Source organism: Hyla sarda, unplaced genomic scaffold (assembly GCF_029499605.1).
Source record: "Hyla sarda isolate aHylSar1 unplaced genomic scaffold, aHylSar1.hap1 scaffold_358, whole genome shotgun sequence".
Taxonomy (NCBI): Eukaryota; Metazoa; Chordata; class Amphibia; order Anura; family Hylidae; genus Hyla; species Hyla sarda.
Window position 1 is genome coordinate 240,300 of NW_026610350.1, and position 15,031 is coordinate 255,330.

The 15,031-nt window shown below is 46.3% G+C and overlaps 7 non-coding genes across 7 annotated transcripts; all 7 read left to right on the forward strand.

Annotated features, from left to right (window-relative positions):
- Window positions 1-244: 244 nt before the first annotated feature.
- Window positions 245-435, forward strand: LOC130331812 (U2 spliceosomal RNA). Its single transcript, XR_008874620.1, has one exon. It is a non-coding gene; the product is annotated as a U2 spliceosomal RNA (small nuclear RNA).
- A 2,095-nt stretch (window positions 436-2,530) lies between these two features.
- LOC130331813 (U2 spliceosomal RNA) lies at window positions 2,531-2,721 on the forward strand. The gene has a single exon (XR_008874621.1). It is a non-coding gene; the product is annotated as a U2 spliceosomal RNA (small nuclear RNA).
- A 2,086-nt stretch (window positions 2,722-4,807) lies between these two features.
- On the forward strand, window positions 4,808-4,998 carry LOC130331815 (U2 spliceosomal RNA). Its single transcript, XR_008874623.1, has one exon. It is a non-coding gene; the product is annotated as a U2 spliceosomal RNA (small nuclear RNA).
- Window positions 4,999-7,076: 2,078 nt separating this feature from the next.
- Window positions 7,077-7,267, forward strand: LOC130331817 (U2 spliceosomal RNA). The gene has a single exon (XR_008874624.1). It is a non-coding gene; the product is annotated as a U2 spliceosomal RNA (small nuclear RNA).
- A 2,084-nt stretch (window positions 7,268-9,351) lies between these two features.
- LOC130331818 (U2 spliceosomal RNA) lies at window positions 9,352-9,542 on the forward strand. Its single transcript, XR_008874625.1, has one exon. It is a non-coding gene; the product is annotated as a U2 spliceosomal RNA (small nuclear RNA).
- A 2,087-nt stretch (window positions 9,543-11,629) lies between these two features.
- On the forward strand, window positions 11,630-11,820 carry LOC130331819 (U2 spliceosomal RNA). The gene has a single exon (XR_008874626.1). It is a non-coding gene; the product is annotated as a U2 spliceosomal RNA (small nuclear RNA).
- Window positions 11,821-13,905: 2,085 nt separating this feature from the next.
- Window positions 13,906-14,096, forward strand: LOC130331820 (U2 spliceosomal RNA). Its single transcript, XR_008874627.1, has one exon. It is a non-coding gene; the product is annotated as a U2 spliceosomal RNA (small nuclear RNA).
- The last annotated feature ends 935 nt before the right edge of the window (window positions 14,097-15,031 follow it).

Sequence of the window (15,031 nt, forward strand, 5' to 3'; positions counted from 1 at the left end):
GTAAGAAGGGTTCCTGGCAAATCCGGGTTATGGATTGCATTTAAAAAGGCCCCGTGGGAGTGCAATGGGCCCCTGTCTTGCTGCTTAGCAATAATGGTATGGGTTTAGGTTCTGCTGTGTGTACTGGTGGTTGACTGCCCCCCAGCCCAGAGTGTGCATGGAAAATTGTCTGGCAGCCTCCCTGACAGCAAGCAGTGATAGTGCCCATGAAGGGGACCTTGTTGGGCCCGCCCCTTTCACGGTTATCGCTTCTCGGCCTTTTGGCTAAGATCAAGTGTAGTATCTGTTCTTATCAGTTTAATATCTGATACGTCCCCTATCTGGGGACCATATATTAAATGGATTTTTGAGAACGGGGGCCGATTTCGAAGCTTGCTTCCGTCGCCCTATGCATTGACCCGATATGGCAGTATCTTCGGGTACAGTGCACCACCCCCTTACAGGGTTAAAAAGAAAGATTCCTACTTTCATTGCTACCTGCTTGCTGGCTAGCCAGCTAGCCAGCCCTGTGGGCCTTGCTGCTGCTGCAGCCAAAAAACAAAAGGTGGTGCTGCTGCTGCTTCTGCTGCTTCTGCTTGTGTCTGGCCCCTGTTGGAGCGTCCAGGCACAGGACTTCTGCTGCTGCTGACTAAATGGCCTCCTTAATTGGATCATTTGAGTAGCCAGCACACCTGTGCAGGTAGGGCATGACATGATAGGCAGCTGCCTTGATAGCGGGTGGGTGCTGAATGTTCCTAATTGACAAAATAAGATTAATGCTTATGAAGAAATATAAAATCTCATCCCTTCCCCAATATCGCGCCACACCCCTACCCCTTAATTCCCTGGTTGAACGTGATGGACATATGTCTTTTTTCGACCGTACTAACTATGTAACTATGTAACATAACATGGGGGGGGGGGGGGGGGGTCTCCTGGCTGTTCACACAGGTGTGTCATTGCTGTACATTGACCATGCATTGCTTCTGTGGTATTGCAAAGGCAAAGACAAATGCTTCCAGCCATCCATTGCACTAATGGATTGGTCATCAGCTGGCTGTCTATGTCCCGCATCAATATAGACCAAAGTACAGAGGGTTAGGCTATGCTATTGTGCACCTACCTGATGCATCAGAAGGTGCGAGGCCCTTGCTAAATTCTGTGCACAGACTTTGAGATCTATGCTTTAGACTGTATCTAAACCTGCTCCAACATGGACTGACATTCTGGCCTACTTTCAGCCGATGCGACTTGTCTGTCGCTGAACAGTCGCTTTTTATGTATTCAGCACCTATGTATAATGTTGTAAAAATGCTCTAGAAGCTAAAGTCGCAGAAATGTCACACATATTTGGCCTGCAACTTTCTGTGCGACAAATTCAGACAGGAAAAATCAGTATAAATCCTTAGAAAATTATCCCCCAGTGTCTCCATCTGCTGGCGGTATTGAATAAGCATTGCTGCACTGATGGGGTATGCATTAGACGAAAAAAAAGAAGAAAAAGAAGAATAATACGCCCAGAAAAGAGGCGAAAAGGAGAAAAACGTAAAAAAACGTGAAAAAAAAGTAAGAGGAAGAGAAGGGAAAAAAAGGTGGAAATGGGTTTAAAAGTGATTTCGGCGGAGAAATATATATATATATATATATATATATATATATATATATATATATATATATATGCGCACACACACACATAGATATAAACGTATTCTCCGTTGAGATATTGCAGCCGCTGCTGTGTCCAGGCCCAGGAGCCTTAGCACTGTGCTGTGATGTCACTCAATACCACTGACATCACTAGGTGTAAACAACATCTCTCCTTTGCTGTGTATGTGACTATGGAGCTGTTTGGTGATGTCGTCTATTACGGCCTTCATAGAAGCAACAGGAGATTGTTGCATCCATCTTGAACCCTCAGAACTACAGTGCTATGATGTCACTCACTTCCACAGGCCTTGCAGAGTGTAAACAACAACAACCCAGCTTTGTTGTGTATGTAACCAAAGGGATTTGTGATGTCACCTAGAACCTTCACAGCAGCGACAGCTTTATGAGGAGCATCAGCACTGCTCTGCCTGAGCAGAACCATCACCGCCATAGGTTGTCAAATAACCCGGATTTAACCCACACAGGTAAGTCCAATGGGGTGCAGGCATGTCCTCTATGCTTACAGCTTCCCGTGGGTGTTGGTTTGATACCGTTTGGGGACAGCCAAGGAGGCATCTGCAGGCAACAAAGGTAGGTGTGTGCTTGTGTGTGTGTTTCCTATGCAGATCCTAAGCCCAGTGTCACATGCAAGTAGGAGGAGTAAGAAGGGTTCCTGGCAAATCCGGGTTATGGATTGCATTTAAAAAGGCCCCGTGGGAGTGCAATGGGCCCCTGTCTTGCTGCTTAGCAATAATGGTATGGGTTTAGGTTCTGCTGTGTGTACTGGTGGTTGACTGCCCCCCAGCCCAGAGTGTGCATGGAAAATTGTCTGGCAGCCTCCCTGACAGCAAGCAGTGATAGTGCCCATGAAGGGGACCTTGTTGGGCCCGCCCCTTTCACGGTTATCGCTTCTCGGCCTTTTGGCTAAGATCAAGTGTAGTATCTGTTCTTATCAGTTTAATATCTGATACGTCCCCTATCTGGGGACCATATATTAAATGGATTTTTGAGAACGGGGGCCGATTTCGAAGCTTGCTTCCGTCGCCCTATGCATTGACCCGATATGGCAGTATCTTCGGGTACAGTGCACCACCCCCTTACAGGGTTAAAAAGAAAGATTCCTACTTTCATTGCTACCTGCTTGCTGGCTAGCCAGCTAGCCAGCCCTGTGGGCCTTGCTGCTGCTGCAGCCAAAAAACAAAAGGTGGTGCTGCTGCTGCTTCTGCTGCTTCTGCTTGTGTCTGGCCCCTGTTGGAGCGTCCAGGCACAGGACTTCTGCTGCTGCTGACTAAATGGCCTCCTTAATTGGATCATTTGAGTAGCCAGCACACCTGTGCAGGTAGGGCATGACATGATAGGCAGCTGCCTTGATAGCAGGTGGGTGCTGAATGTTCCTAATTGACAAAATAAGATTAATGCTTATGAAGAAATATAAAATCTCATCCCTTCCCCAATATCGCGCCACACCCCTACCCCTTAATTCCCTGGTTGAACGTGATGGACATATGTCTTTTTTCGACCGTACTAACTATGTAACTATGTAACATAACATGGGGGGGGGGGGGGGGGTCTCCTGGCTGTTCACACAGGTGTGTCATTGCTGTACATTGACCATGCATTGCTTCTGTGGTATTGCAAAGGCAAAGACAAATGCTTCCAGCCATCCATTGCACTAATGGATTGGTCATCAGCTGGCTGTCTATGTCCCGCATCAATATAGACCAAAGTACAGAGGGTTAGGCTATGCTATTGTGCACCTACCTGATGCATCAGAAGGTGCGAGGCCCTTGCTAAATTCTGTGCACAGACTTTGAGATCTATGCTTTAGACTGTATCTAAACCTGCTCCAACATGGACTGACATTCTGGCCTACTTTCAGCCGATGCGACTTGTCTGTCGCTGAACAGTCGCTTTTTATGTATTCAGCACCTATGTATAATGTTGTAAAAATGCTCTAGAAGCTAAAGTCGCAGAAATGTCACACATATTTGGCCTGCAACTTTCTGTGCGACAAATTCAGACAGGAAAAATCAGTATAAATCCTTAGAAAATTATCCCCCAGTGTCTCCATCTGCTGGCGGTATTGAATAAGCATTGCTGCACTGATGGGGTATGCATTAGACGAAAAAAAAGAAGAAAAAGAAGAATAATACGCCCAGAAAAGAGGCGAAAAGGAGAAAAACGTAAAAAAACGTGAAAAAAAAGTAAGAGGAAGAGAAGGGAAAAAAAGGTGGAAATGGGTTTAAAAGTGATTTCGGCGGAGATATATATATATATATATATATATATATATATATATATATATATATGCGCACACACACACATAGATATAAACGTATTCTCCGTTGAGATATTGCAGCCGCTGCTGTGTCCAGGCCCAGGAGCCTTAGCACTGTGCTGTGATGTCACTCAATACCACTGACATCACTAGGTGTAAACAACATCTCTCCTTTGCTGTGTATGTGACTATGGAGCTGTTTGGTGATGTCGTCTATTACGGCCTTCATAGAAGCAACAGGAGATTGTTGCATCCATCTTGAACCCTCAGAACTACAGTGCTATGATGTCACTCACTTCCACAGGCCTTGCAGAGTGTAAACAACAACAACCCAGCTTTGTTGTGTATGTAACCAAAGGGATTTGTGATGTCACCTAGAACCTTCACAGCAGCGACAGCTTTATGAGGAGCATCAGCACTGCTCTGCCTGAGCAGAACCATCACCGCCATAGGTTGTCAAATAACCCGGATTTAACCCACACAGGTAAGTCCAATGGGGTGCAGGCATGTCCTCTATGCTTACAGCTTCCCGTGGGTGTTGGTTTGATACCGTTTGGGGACAGCCAAGGAGGCATCTGCAGGCAACAAAGGTAGGTGTGTGCTTGTGTGTGTGTTTCCTATGCAGATCCTAAGCCCAGTGTCACATGCAAGTAGGAGGAGTAAGAAGGGTTCCTGGCAAATCCGGGTTATGGATTGCATTTAAAAAGGCCCCGTGGGAGTGCAATGGGCCCCTGTCTTGCTGCTTAGCAATAATGGTATGGGTTTAGGTTCTGCTGTGTGTACTGGTGGTTGACTGCCCCCCAGCCCAGAGTGTGCATGGAAAATTGTCTGGCAGCCTCCCTGACAGCAAGCAGTGATAGTGCCCATGAAGGGGACCTTGTTGGGCCCGCCCCTTTCACGGTTATCGCTTCTCGGCCTTTTGGCTAAGATCAAGTGTAGTATCTGTTCTTATCAGTTTAATATCTGATACGTCCCCTATCTGGGGACCATATATTAAATGGATTTTTGAGAACGGGGGCCGATTTCGAAGCTTGCTTCCGTCGCCCTATGCATTGACCCGATATGGCAGTATCTTCGGGTACAGTGCACCACCCCCTTACAGGGTTAAAAAGAAAGATTCCTACTTTCATTGCTACCTGCTTGCTGGCTAGCCAGCTAGCCAGCCCTGTGGGCCTTGCTGCTGCTGCAGCCAAAAAACAAAAGGTGGTGCTGCTGCTGCTTCTGCTTGTGTCTGGCCCCTGTTGGAGCGTCCAGGCACAGGACTTCTGCTGCTGCTGACTAAATGGCCTCCTTAATTGGATCATTTGAGTAGCCAGCACACCTGTGCAGGTAGGGCATGACATGATAGGCAGCTGCCTTGATAGCGGGTGGGTGCTGAATGTTCCTAATTGACAAAATAAGATTAATGCTTATGAAGAAATATAAAATCTCATCCCTTCCCCAATATCGCGCCACACCCCTACCCCTTAATTCCCTGGTTGAACGTGATGGACATATGTCTTTTTTCGACCGTACTAACTATGTAACTATGTAACATAACATGGGGGGGGGGGGGGGGTCTCCTGGCTGTTCACACAGGTGTGTCATTGCTGTACATTGACCATGCATTGCTTCTGTGGTATTGCAAAGGCAAAGACAAATGCTTCCAGCCATCCATTGCACTAATGGATTGGTCATCAGCTGGCTGTCTATGTCCCGCATCAATATAGACCAAAGTACAGAGGGTTAGGCTATGCTATTGTGCACCTACCTGATGCATCAGAAGGTGCGAGGCCCTTGCTAAATTCTGTGCACAGACTTTGAGATCTATGCTTTAGACTGTATCTAAACCTGCTCCAACATGGACTGACATTCTGGCCTACTTTCAGCCGATGCGACTTGTCTGTCGCTGAACAGTCGCTTTTTATGTATTCAGCACCTATGTATAATGTTGTAAAAATGCTCTAGAAGCTAAAGTCGCAGAAATGTCACACATATTTGGCCTGCAACTTTCTGTGCGACAAATTCAGACAGGAAAAATCAGTATAAATCCTTAGAAAATTATCCCCCAGTGTCTCCATCTGCTGGCGGTATTGAATAAGCATTGCTGCACTGATGGGGTATGCATTAGACGAAAAAAAAGAAGAAAAAGAAGAATAATACGCCCAGAAAAGAGGCGAAAAGGAGAAAAACGTAAAAAAACGTGAAAAAAAAGTAAGAGGAAGAGAAGGGAAAAAAAGGTGGAAATGGGTTTAAAAGTGATTTCGGCGGAGAAATATATATATATATATATATATATATATATATATATATATATATATGCGCACACACACACATAGATATAAACGTATTCTCCGTTGAGATATTGCAGCCGCTGCTGTGTCCAGGCCCAGGAGCCTTAGCACTGTGCTGTGATGTCACTCAATACCACTGACATCACTAGGTGTAAACAACATCTCTCCTTTGCTGTGTATGTGACTATGGAGCTGTTTGGTGATGTCGTCTATTACGGCCTTCATAGAAGCAACAGGAGATTGTTGCATCCATCTTGAACCCTCAGAACTACAGTGCTATGATGTCACTCACTTCCACAGGCCTTGCAGAGTGTAAACAACAACAACCCAGCTTTGTTGTGTATGTAACCAAAGGGATTTGTGATGTCACCTAGAACCTTCACAGCAGCGACAGCTTTATGAGGAGCATCAGCACTGCTCTGCCTGAGCAGAACCATCACCGCCATAGGTTGTCAAATAACCCGGATTTAACCCACACAGGTAAGTCCAATGGGGTGCAGGCATGTCCTCTATGCTTACAGCTTCCCGTGGGTGTTGGTTTGATACCGTTTGGGGACAGCCAAGGAGGCATCTGCAGGCAACAAAGGTAGGTGTGTGCTTGTGTGTGTGTTTCCTATGCAGATCCTAAGCCCAGTGTCACATGCAAGTAGGAGGAGTAAGAAGGGTTCCTGGCAAATCCGGGTTATGGATTGCATTTAAAAAGGCCCCGTGGGAGTGCAATGGGCCCCTGTCTTGCTGCTTAGCAATAATGGTATGGGTTTAGGTTCTGCTGTGTGTACTGGTGGTTGACTGCCCCCCAGCCCAGAGTGTGCATGGAAAATTGTCTGGCAGCCTCCCTGACAGCAAGCAGTGATAGTGCCCATGAAGGGGACCTTGTTGGGCCCGCCCCTTTCACGGTTATCGCTTCTCGGCCTTTTGGCTAAGATCAAGTGTAGTATCTGTTCTTATCAGTTTAATATCTGATACGTCCCCTATCTGGGGACCATATATTAAATGGATTTTTGAGAACGGGGGCCGATTTCGAAGCTTGCTTCCGTCGCCCTATGCATTGACCCGATATGGCAGTATCTTCGGGTACAGTGCACCACCCCCTTACAGGGTTAAAAAGAAAGATTCCTACTTTCATTGCTACCTGCTTGCTGGCTAGCCAGCTAGCCAGCCCTGTGGGCCTTGCTGCTGCTGCAGCCAAAAAACAAAAGGTGGTGCTGCTGCTGCTTCTGCTGCTTCTGCTTGTGTCTGGCCCCTGTTGGAGCGTCCAGGCACAGGACTTCTGCTGCTGCTGACTAAATGGCCTCCTTAATTGGATCATTTGAGTAGCCAGCACACCTGTAGGTAGGGCATGACATGATAGGCAGCTGCCTTGATAGCGGGTGGGTGCTGAATGTTCCTAATTGACAAAATAAGATTAATGCTTATGAAGAAATATAAAATCTCATCCCTTCCCCAATATCGCGCCACACCCCTACCCCTTAATTCCCTGGTTGAACGTGATGGACATATGTCTTTTTTCGACCGTACTAACTATGTAACTATGTAACATAACATGGGGGGGGGGGGGGGTCTCCTGGCTGTTCACACAGGTGTGTCATTGCTGTACATTGACCATGCATTGCTTCTGTGGTATTGCAAAGGCAAAGACAAATGCTTCCAGCCATCCATTGCACTAATGGATTGGTCATCAGCTGGCTGTCTATGTCCCGCATCAATATAGACCAAAGTACAGAGGGTTAGGCTATGCTATTGTGCACCTACCTGATGCATCAGAAGGTGCGAGGCCCTTGCTAAATTCTGTGCACAGACTTTGAGATCTATGCTTTAGACTGTATCTAAACCTGCTCCAACATGGACTGACATTCTGGCCTACTTTCAGCCGATGCGACTTGTCTGTCGCTGAACAGTCGCTTTTTATGTATTCAGCACCTATGTATAATGTTGTAAAAATGCTCTAGAAGCTAAAGTCGCAGAAATGTCACACATATTTGGCCTGCAACTTTCTGTGCGACAAATTCAGACAGGAAAAATCAGTATAAATCCTTAGAAAATTATCCCCCAGTGTCTCCATCTGCTGGCGGTATTGAATAAGCATTGCTGCACTGATGGGGTATGCATTAGACGAAAAAAAAGAAGAAAAAGAAGAATAATACGCCCAGAAAAGAGGCGAAAAGGAGAAAAACGTAAAAAAACGTGAAAAAAAAGTAAGAGGAAGAGAAGGGAAAAAAAGGTGGAAATGGGTTTAAAAGTGATTTCGGCGGAGAAATATATATATATATATATATATATATATATATATATATATATATATGCGCACACACACACATAGATATAAACGTATTCTCCGTTGAGATATTGCAGCCGCTGCTGTGTCCAGGCCCAGGAGCCTTAGCACTGTGCTGTGATGTCACTCAATACCACTGACATCACTAGGTGTAAACAACATCTCTCCTTTGCTGTGTATGTGACTATGGAGCTGTTTGGTGATGTCGTCTATTACGGCCTTCATAGAAGCAACAGGAGATTGTTGCATCCATCTTGAACCCTCAGAACTACAGTGCTATGATGTCACTCACTTCCACAGGCCTTGCAGAGTGTAAACAACAACAACCCAGCTTTGTTGTGTATGTAACCAAAGGGATTTGTGATGTCACCTAGAACCTTCACAGCAGCGACAGCTTTATGAGGAGCATCAGCACTGCTCTGCCTGAGCAGAACCATCACCGCCATAGGTTGTCAAATAACCCGGATTTAACCCACACAGGTAAGTCCAATGGGGTGCAGGCATGTCCTCTATGCTTACAGCTTCCCGTGGGTGTTGGTTTGATACCGTTTGGGGACAGCCAAGGAGGCATCTGCAGGCAACAAAGGTAGGTGTGTGCTTGTGTGTGTGTTTCCTATGCAGATCCTAAGCCCAGTGTCACATGCAAGTAGGAGGAGTAAGAAGGGTTCCTGGCAAATCCGGGTTATGGATTGCATTTAAAAAGGCCCCGTGGGAGTGCAATGGGCCCCTGTCTTGCTGCTTAGCAATAATGGTATGGGTTTAGGTTCTGCTGTGTGTACTGGTGGTTGACTGCCCCCCAGCCCAGAGTGTGCATGGAAAATTGTCTGGCAGCCTCCCTGACAGCAAGCAGTGATAGTGCCCATGAAGGGGACCTTGTTGGGCCCGCCCCTTTCACGGTTATCGCTTCTCGGCCTTTTGGCTAAGATCAAGTGTAGTATCTGTTCTTATCAGTTTAATATCTGATACGTCCCCTATCTGGGGACCATATATTAAATGGATTTTTGAGAACGGGGGCCGATTTCGAAGCTTGCTTCCGTCGCCCTATGCATTGACCCGATATGGCAGTATCTTCGGGTACAGTGCACCACCCCCTTACAGGGTTAAAAAGAAAGATTCCTACTTTCATTGCTACCTGCTTGCTGGCTAGCCAGCTAGCCAGCCCTGTGGGCCTTGCTGCTGCTGCAGCCAAAAAACAAAAGGTGGTGCTGCTGCTGCTTCTGCTGCTTCTGCTTGTGTCTGGCCCCTGTTGGAGCGTCCAGGCACAGGACTTCTGCTGCTGCTGACTAAATGGCCTCCTTAATTGGATCATTTGAGTAGCCAGCACACCTGTGCAGGTAGGGCATGACATGATAGGCAGCTGCCTTGATAGCGGGTGGGTGCTGAATGTTCCTAATTGACAAAATAAGATTAATGCTTATGAAGAAATATAAAATCTCATCCCTTCCCCAATATCGCGCCACACCCCTACCCCTTAATTCCCTGGTTGAACGTGATGGACATATGTCTTTTTTCGACCGTACTAACTATGTAACTATGTAACATAACATGGGGGGGGGGGGGGGGTCTCCTGGCTGTTCACACAGGTGTGTCATTGCTGTACATTGACCATGCATTGCTTCTGTGGTATTGCAAAGGCAAAGACAAATGCTTCCAGCCATCCATTGCACTAATGGATTGGTCATCAGCTGGCTGTCTATGTCCCGCATCAATATAGACCAAAGTACAGAGGGTTAGGCTATGCTATTGTGCACCTACCTGATGCATCAGAAGGTGCGAGGCCCTTGCTAAATTCTGTGCACAGACTTTGAGATCTATGCTTTAGACTGTATCTAAACCTGCTCCAACATGGACTGACATTCTGGCCTACTTTCAGCCGATGCGACTTGTCTGTCGCTGAACAGTCGCTTTTTATGTATTCAGCACCTATGTATAATGTTGTAAAAATGCTCTAGAAGCTAAAGTCGCAGAAATGTCACACATATTTGGCCTGCAACTTTCTGTGCGACAAATTCAGACAGGAAAAATCAGTATAAATCCTTAGAAAATTATCCCCCAGTGTCTCCATCTGCTGGCGGTATTGAATAAGCATTGCTGCACTGATGGGGTATGCATTAGACGAAAAAAAAGAAGAAAAAGAAGAATAATACGCCCAGAAAAGAGGCGAAAAGGAGAAAAACGTAAAAAAACGTGAAAAAAAAGTAAGAGGAAGAGAAGGGAAAAAAAGGTGGAAATGGGTTTAAAAGTGATTTCGGCGGAGAAATATATATATATATATATATATATATATATATATATATATATATATGCGCACACACACACATAGATATAAACGTATTCTCCGTTGAGATATTGCAGCCGCTGCTGTGTCCAGGCCCAGGAGCCTTAGCACTGTGCTGTGATGTCACTCAATACCACTGACATCACTAGGTGTAAACAACATCTCTCCTTTGCTGTGTATGTGACTATGGAGCTGTTTGGTGATGTCGTCTATTACGGCCTTCATAGAAGCAACAGGAGATTGTTGCATCCATCTTGAACCCTCAGAACTACAGTGCTATGATGTCACTCACTTCCACAGGCCTTGCAGAGTGTAAACAACAACAACCCAGCTTTGTTGTGTATGTAACCAAAGGGATTTGTGATGTCACCTAGAACCTTCACAGCAGCGACAGCTTTATGAGGAGCATCAGCACTGCTCTGCCTGAGCAGAACCATCACCGCCATAGGTTGTCAAATAACCCGGATTTAACCCACACAGGTAAGTCCAATGGGGTGCAGGCATGTCCTCTATGCTTACAGCTTCCCGTGGGTGTTGGTTTGATACCGTTTGGGGACAGCCAAGGAGGCATCTGCAGGCAACAAAGGTAGGTGTGTGCTTGTGTGTGTGTTTCCTATGCAGATCCTAAGCCCAGTGTCACATGCAAGTAGGAGGAGTAAGAAGGGTTCCTGGCAAATCCGGGTTATGGATTGCATTTAAAAAGGCCCCGTGGGAGTGCAATGGGCCCCTGTCTTGCTGCTTAGCAATAATGGTATGGGTTTAGGTTCTGCTGTGTGTACTGGTGGTTGACTGCCCCCCAGCCCAGAGTGTGCATGGAAAATTGTCTGGCAGCCTCCCTGACAGCAAGCAGTGATAGTGCCCATGAAGGGGACCTTGTTGGGCCCGCCCCTTTCACGGTTATCGCTTCTCGGCCTTTTGGCTAAGATCAAGTGTAGTATCTGTTCTTATCAGTTTAATATCTGATACGTCCCCTATCTGGGGACCATATATTAAATGGATTTTTGAGAACGGGGGCCGATTTCGAAGCTTGCTTCCGTCGCCCTATGCATTGACCCGATATGGCAGTATCTTCGGGTACAGTGCACCACCCCCTTACAGGGTTAAAAAGAAAGATTCCTACTTTCATTGCTACCTGCTTGCTGGCTAGCCAGCTAGCCAGCCCTGTGGGCCTTGCTGCTGCTGCAGCCAAAAAACAAAAGGTGGTGCTGCTGCTGCTTCTGCTGCTTCTGCTTGTGTCTGGCCCCTGTTGGAGCGTCCAGGCACAGGACTTCTGCTGCTGCTGACTAAATGGCCTCCTTAATTGGATCATTTGAGTAGCCAGCACACCTGTGCAGGTAGGGCATGACATGATAGGCAGCTGCCTTGATAGCGGGTGGGTGCTGAATGTTCCTAATTGACAAAATAAGATTAATGCTTATGAAGAAATATAAAATCTCATCCCTTCCCCAATATCGCGCCACACCCCTACCCCTTAATTCCCTGGTTGAACGTGATGGACATATGTCTTTTTTCGACCGTACTAACTATGTAACTATGTAACATAACATGGGGGGGGGGGGGGTCTCCTGGCTGTTCACACAGGTGTGTCATTGCTGTACATTGACCATGCATTGCTTCTGTGGTATTGCAAAGGCAAAGACAAATGCTTCCAGCCATCCATTGCACTAATGGATTGGTCATCAGCTGGCTGTCTATGTCCCGCATCAATATAGACCAAAGTACAGAGGGTTAGGCTATGCTATTGTGCACCTACCTGATGCATCAGAAGGTGCGAGGCCCTTGCTAAATTCTGTGCACAGACTTTGAGATCTATGCTTTAGACTGTATCTAAACCTGCTCCAACATGGACTGACATTCTGGCCTACTTTCAGCCGATGCGACTTGTCTGTCGCTGAACAGTCGCTTTTTATGTATTCAGCACCTATGTATAATGTTGTAAAAATGCTCTAGAAGCTAAAGTCGCAGAAATGTCACACATATTTGGCCTGCAACTTTCTGTGCGACAAATTCAGACAGGAAAAATCAGTATAAATCCTTAGAAAATTATCCCCCAGTGTCTCCATCTGCTGGCGGTATTGAATAAGCATTGCTGCACTGATGGGGTATGCATTAGACGAAAAAAAAGAAGAAAAAGAAGAATAATACGCCCAGAAAAGAGGCGAAAAGGAGAAAAACGTAAAAAAACGTGAAAAAAAAGTAAGAGGAAGAGAAGGGAAAAAAAGGTGGAAATGGGTTTAAAAGTGATTTCGGCGGAGAAATATATATATATATATATATATATATATATATATATATATATATATGCGCACACACACACATAGATATAAACGTATTCTCCGTTGAGATATTGCAGCCGCTGCTGTGTCCAGGCCCAGGAGCCTTAGCACTGTGCTGTGATGTCACTCAATACCACTGACATCACTAGGTGTAAACAACATCTCTCCTTTGCTGTGTATGTGACTATGGAGCTGTTTGGTGATGTCGTCTATTACGGCCTTCATAGAAGCAACAGGAGATTGTTGCATCCATCTTGAACCCTCAGAACTACAGTGCTATGATGTCACTCACTTCCACAGGCCTTGCAGAGTGTAAACAACAACAACCCAGCTTTGTTGTGTATGTAACCAAAGGGATTTGTGATGTCACCTAGAACCTTCACAGCAGCGACAGCTTTATGAGGAGCATCAGCACTGCTCTGCCTGAGCAGAACCATCACCGCCATAGGTTGTCAAATAACCCGGATTTAACCCACACAGGTAAGTCCAATGGGGTGCAGGCATGTCCTCTATGCTTACAGCTTCCCGTGGGTGTTGGTTTGATACCGTTTGGGGACAGCCAAGGAGGCATCTGCAGGCAACAAAGGTAGGTGTGTGCTTGTGTGTGTGTTTCCTATGCAGATCCTAAGCCCAGTGTCACATGCAAGTAGGAGGAGTAAGAAGGGTTCCTGGCAAATCCGGGTTATGGATTGCATTTAAAAAGGCCCCGTGGGAGTGCAATGGGCCCCTGTCTTGCTGCTTAGCAATAATGGTATGGGTTTAGGTTCTGCTGTGTGTACTGGTGGTTGACTGCCCCCCAGCCCAGAGTGTGCATGGAAAATTGTCTGGCAGCCTCCCTGACAGCAAGCAGTGATAGTGCCCATGAAGGGGACCTTGTTGGGCCCGCCCCTTTCACGGTTATCGCTTCTCGGCCTTTTGGCTAAGATCAAGTGTAGTATCTGTTCTTATCAGTTTAATATCTGATACGTCCCCTATCTGGGGACCATATATTAAATGGATTTTTGAGAACGGGGGCCGATTTCGAAGCTTGCTTCCGTCGCCCTATGCATTGACCCGATATGGCAGTATCTTCGGGTACAGTGCACCACCCCCTTACAGGGTTAAAAAGAAAGATTCCTACTTTCATTGCTACCTGCTTGCTGGCTAGCCAGCTAGCCAGCCCTGTGGGCCTTGCTGCTGCTGCAGCCAAAAAACAAAAGGTGGTGCTGCTGCTGCTTCTGCTGCTTCTGCTTCTGCTTGTGTCTGGCCCCTGTTGGAGCGTCCAGGCACAGGACTTCTGCTGCTGCTGACTAAATGGCCTCCTTAATTGGATCATTTGAGTAGCCAGCACACCTGTGCAGGTAGGGCATGACATGATAGGCAGCCTTGATAGCGGGTGGGTGCTGAATGTTCCTAATTGACAAAATAAGATTAATGCTTATGAAGAAATATAAAATCTCATCCCTTCTTCCCCAATATCGCGCCACACCCCTACCCCTTAATTCCCTGGTTGAACGTGATGGACATATGTCTTTTTTCGACCGTACTAACTATGTAACTATGTAACATAACATGGGGGGGGGGGGGGGGGTCTCCTGGCTGTTCACACAGGTGTGTCATTGCTGTACATTGACCATGCATTGCTTCTGTGGTATTGCAAAGGCAAAGACAAATGCTTCCAGCCATCCATTGCACTAATGGATTGGTCATCAGCTGGCTGTCTATGTCCCGCATCAATATAGACCAAAGTACAGAGGGTTAGGCTATGCTATTGTGCACCTACCTGATGCATCAGAAGGTGCGAGGCCCTTGCTAAATTCTGTGCACAGACTTTGAGATCTATGCTTTAGACTGTATCTAAACCTGCTCCAACATGGACTGACATTCTGGCCTACTTTCAGCCGATGCGACTTGTCTGTCGCTGAACAGTCGCTTTTTATGTATTCAGCACCTATGTATAATGTTGTAAAAATGCTCTAGAAGCTAAAGTCGCAGAAATGTCACACATATTTGGCCTGCAACTTTCTGTGCGACAAATTCAGACAG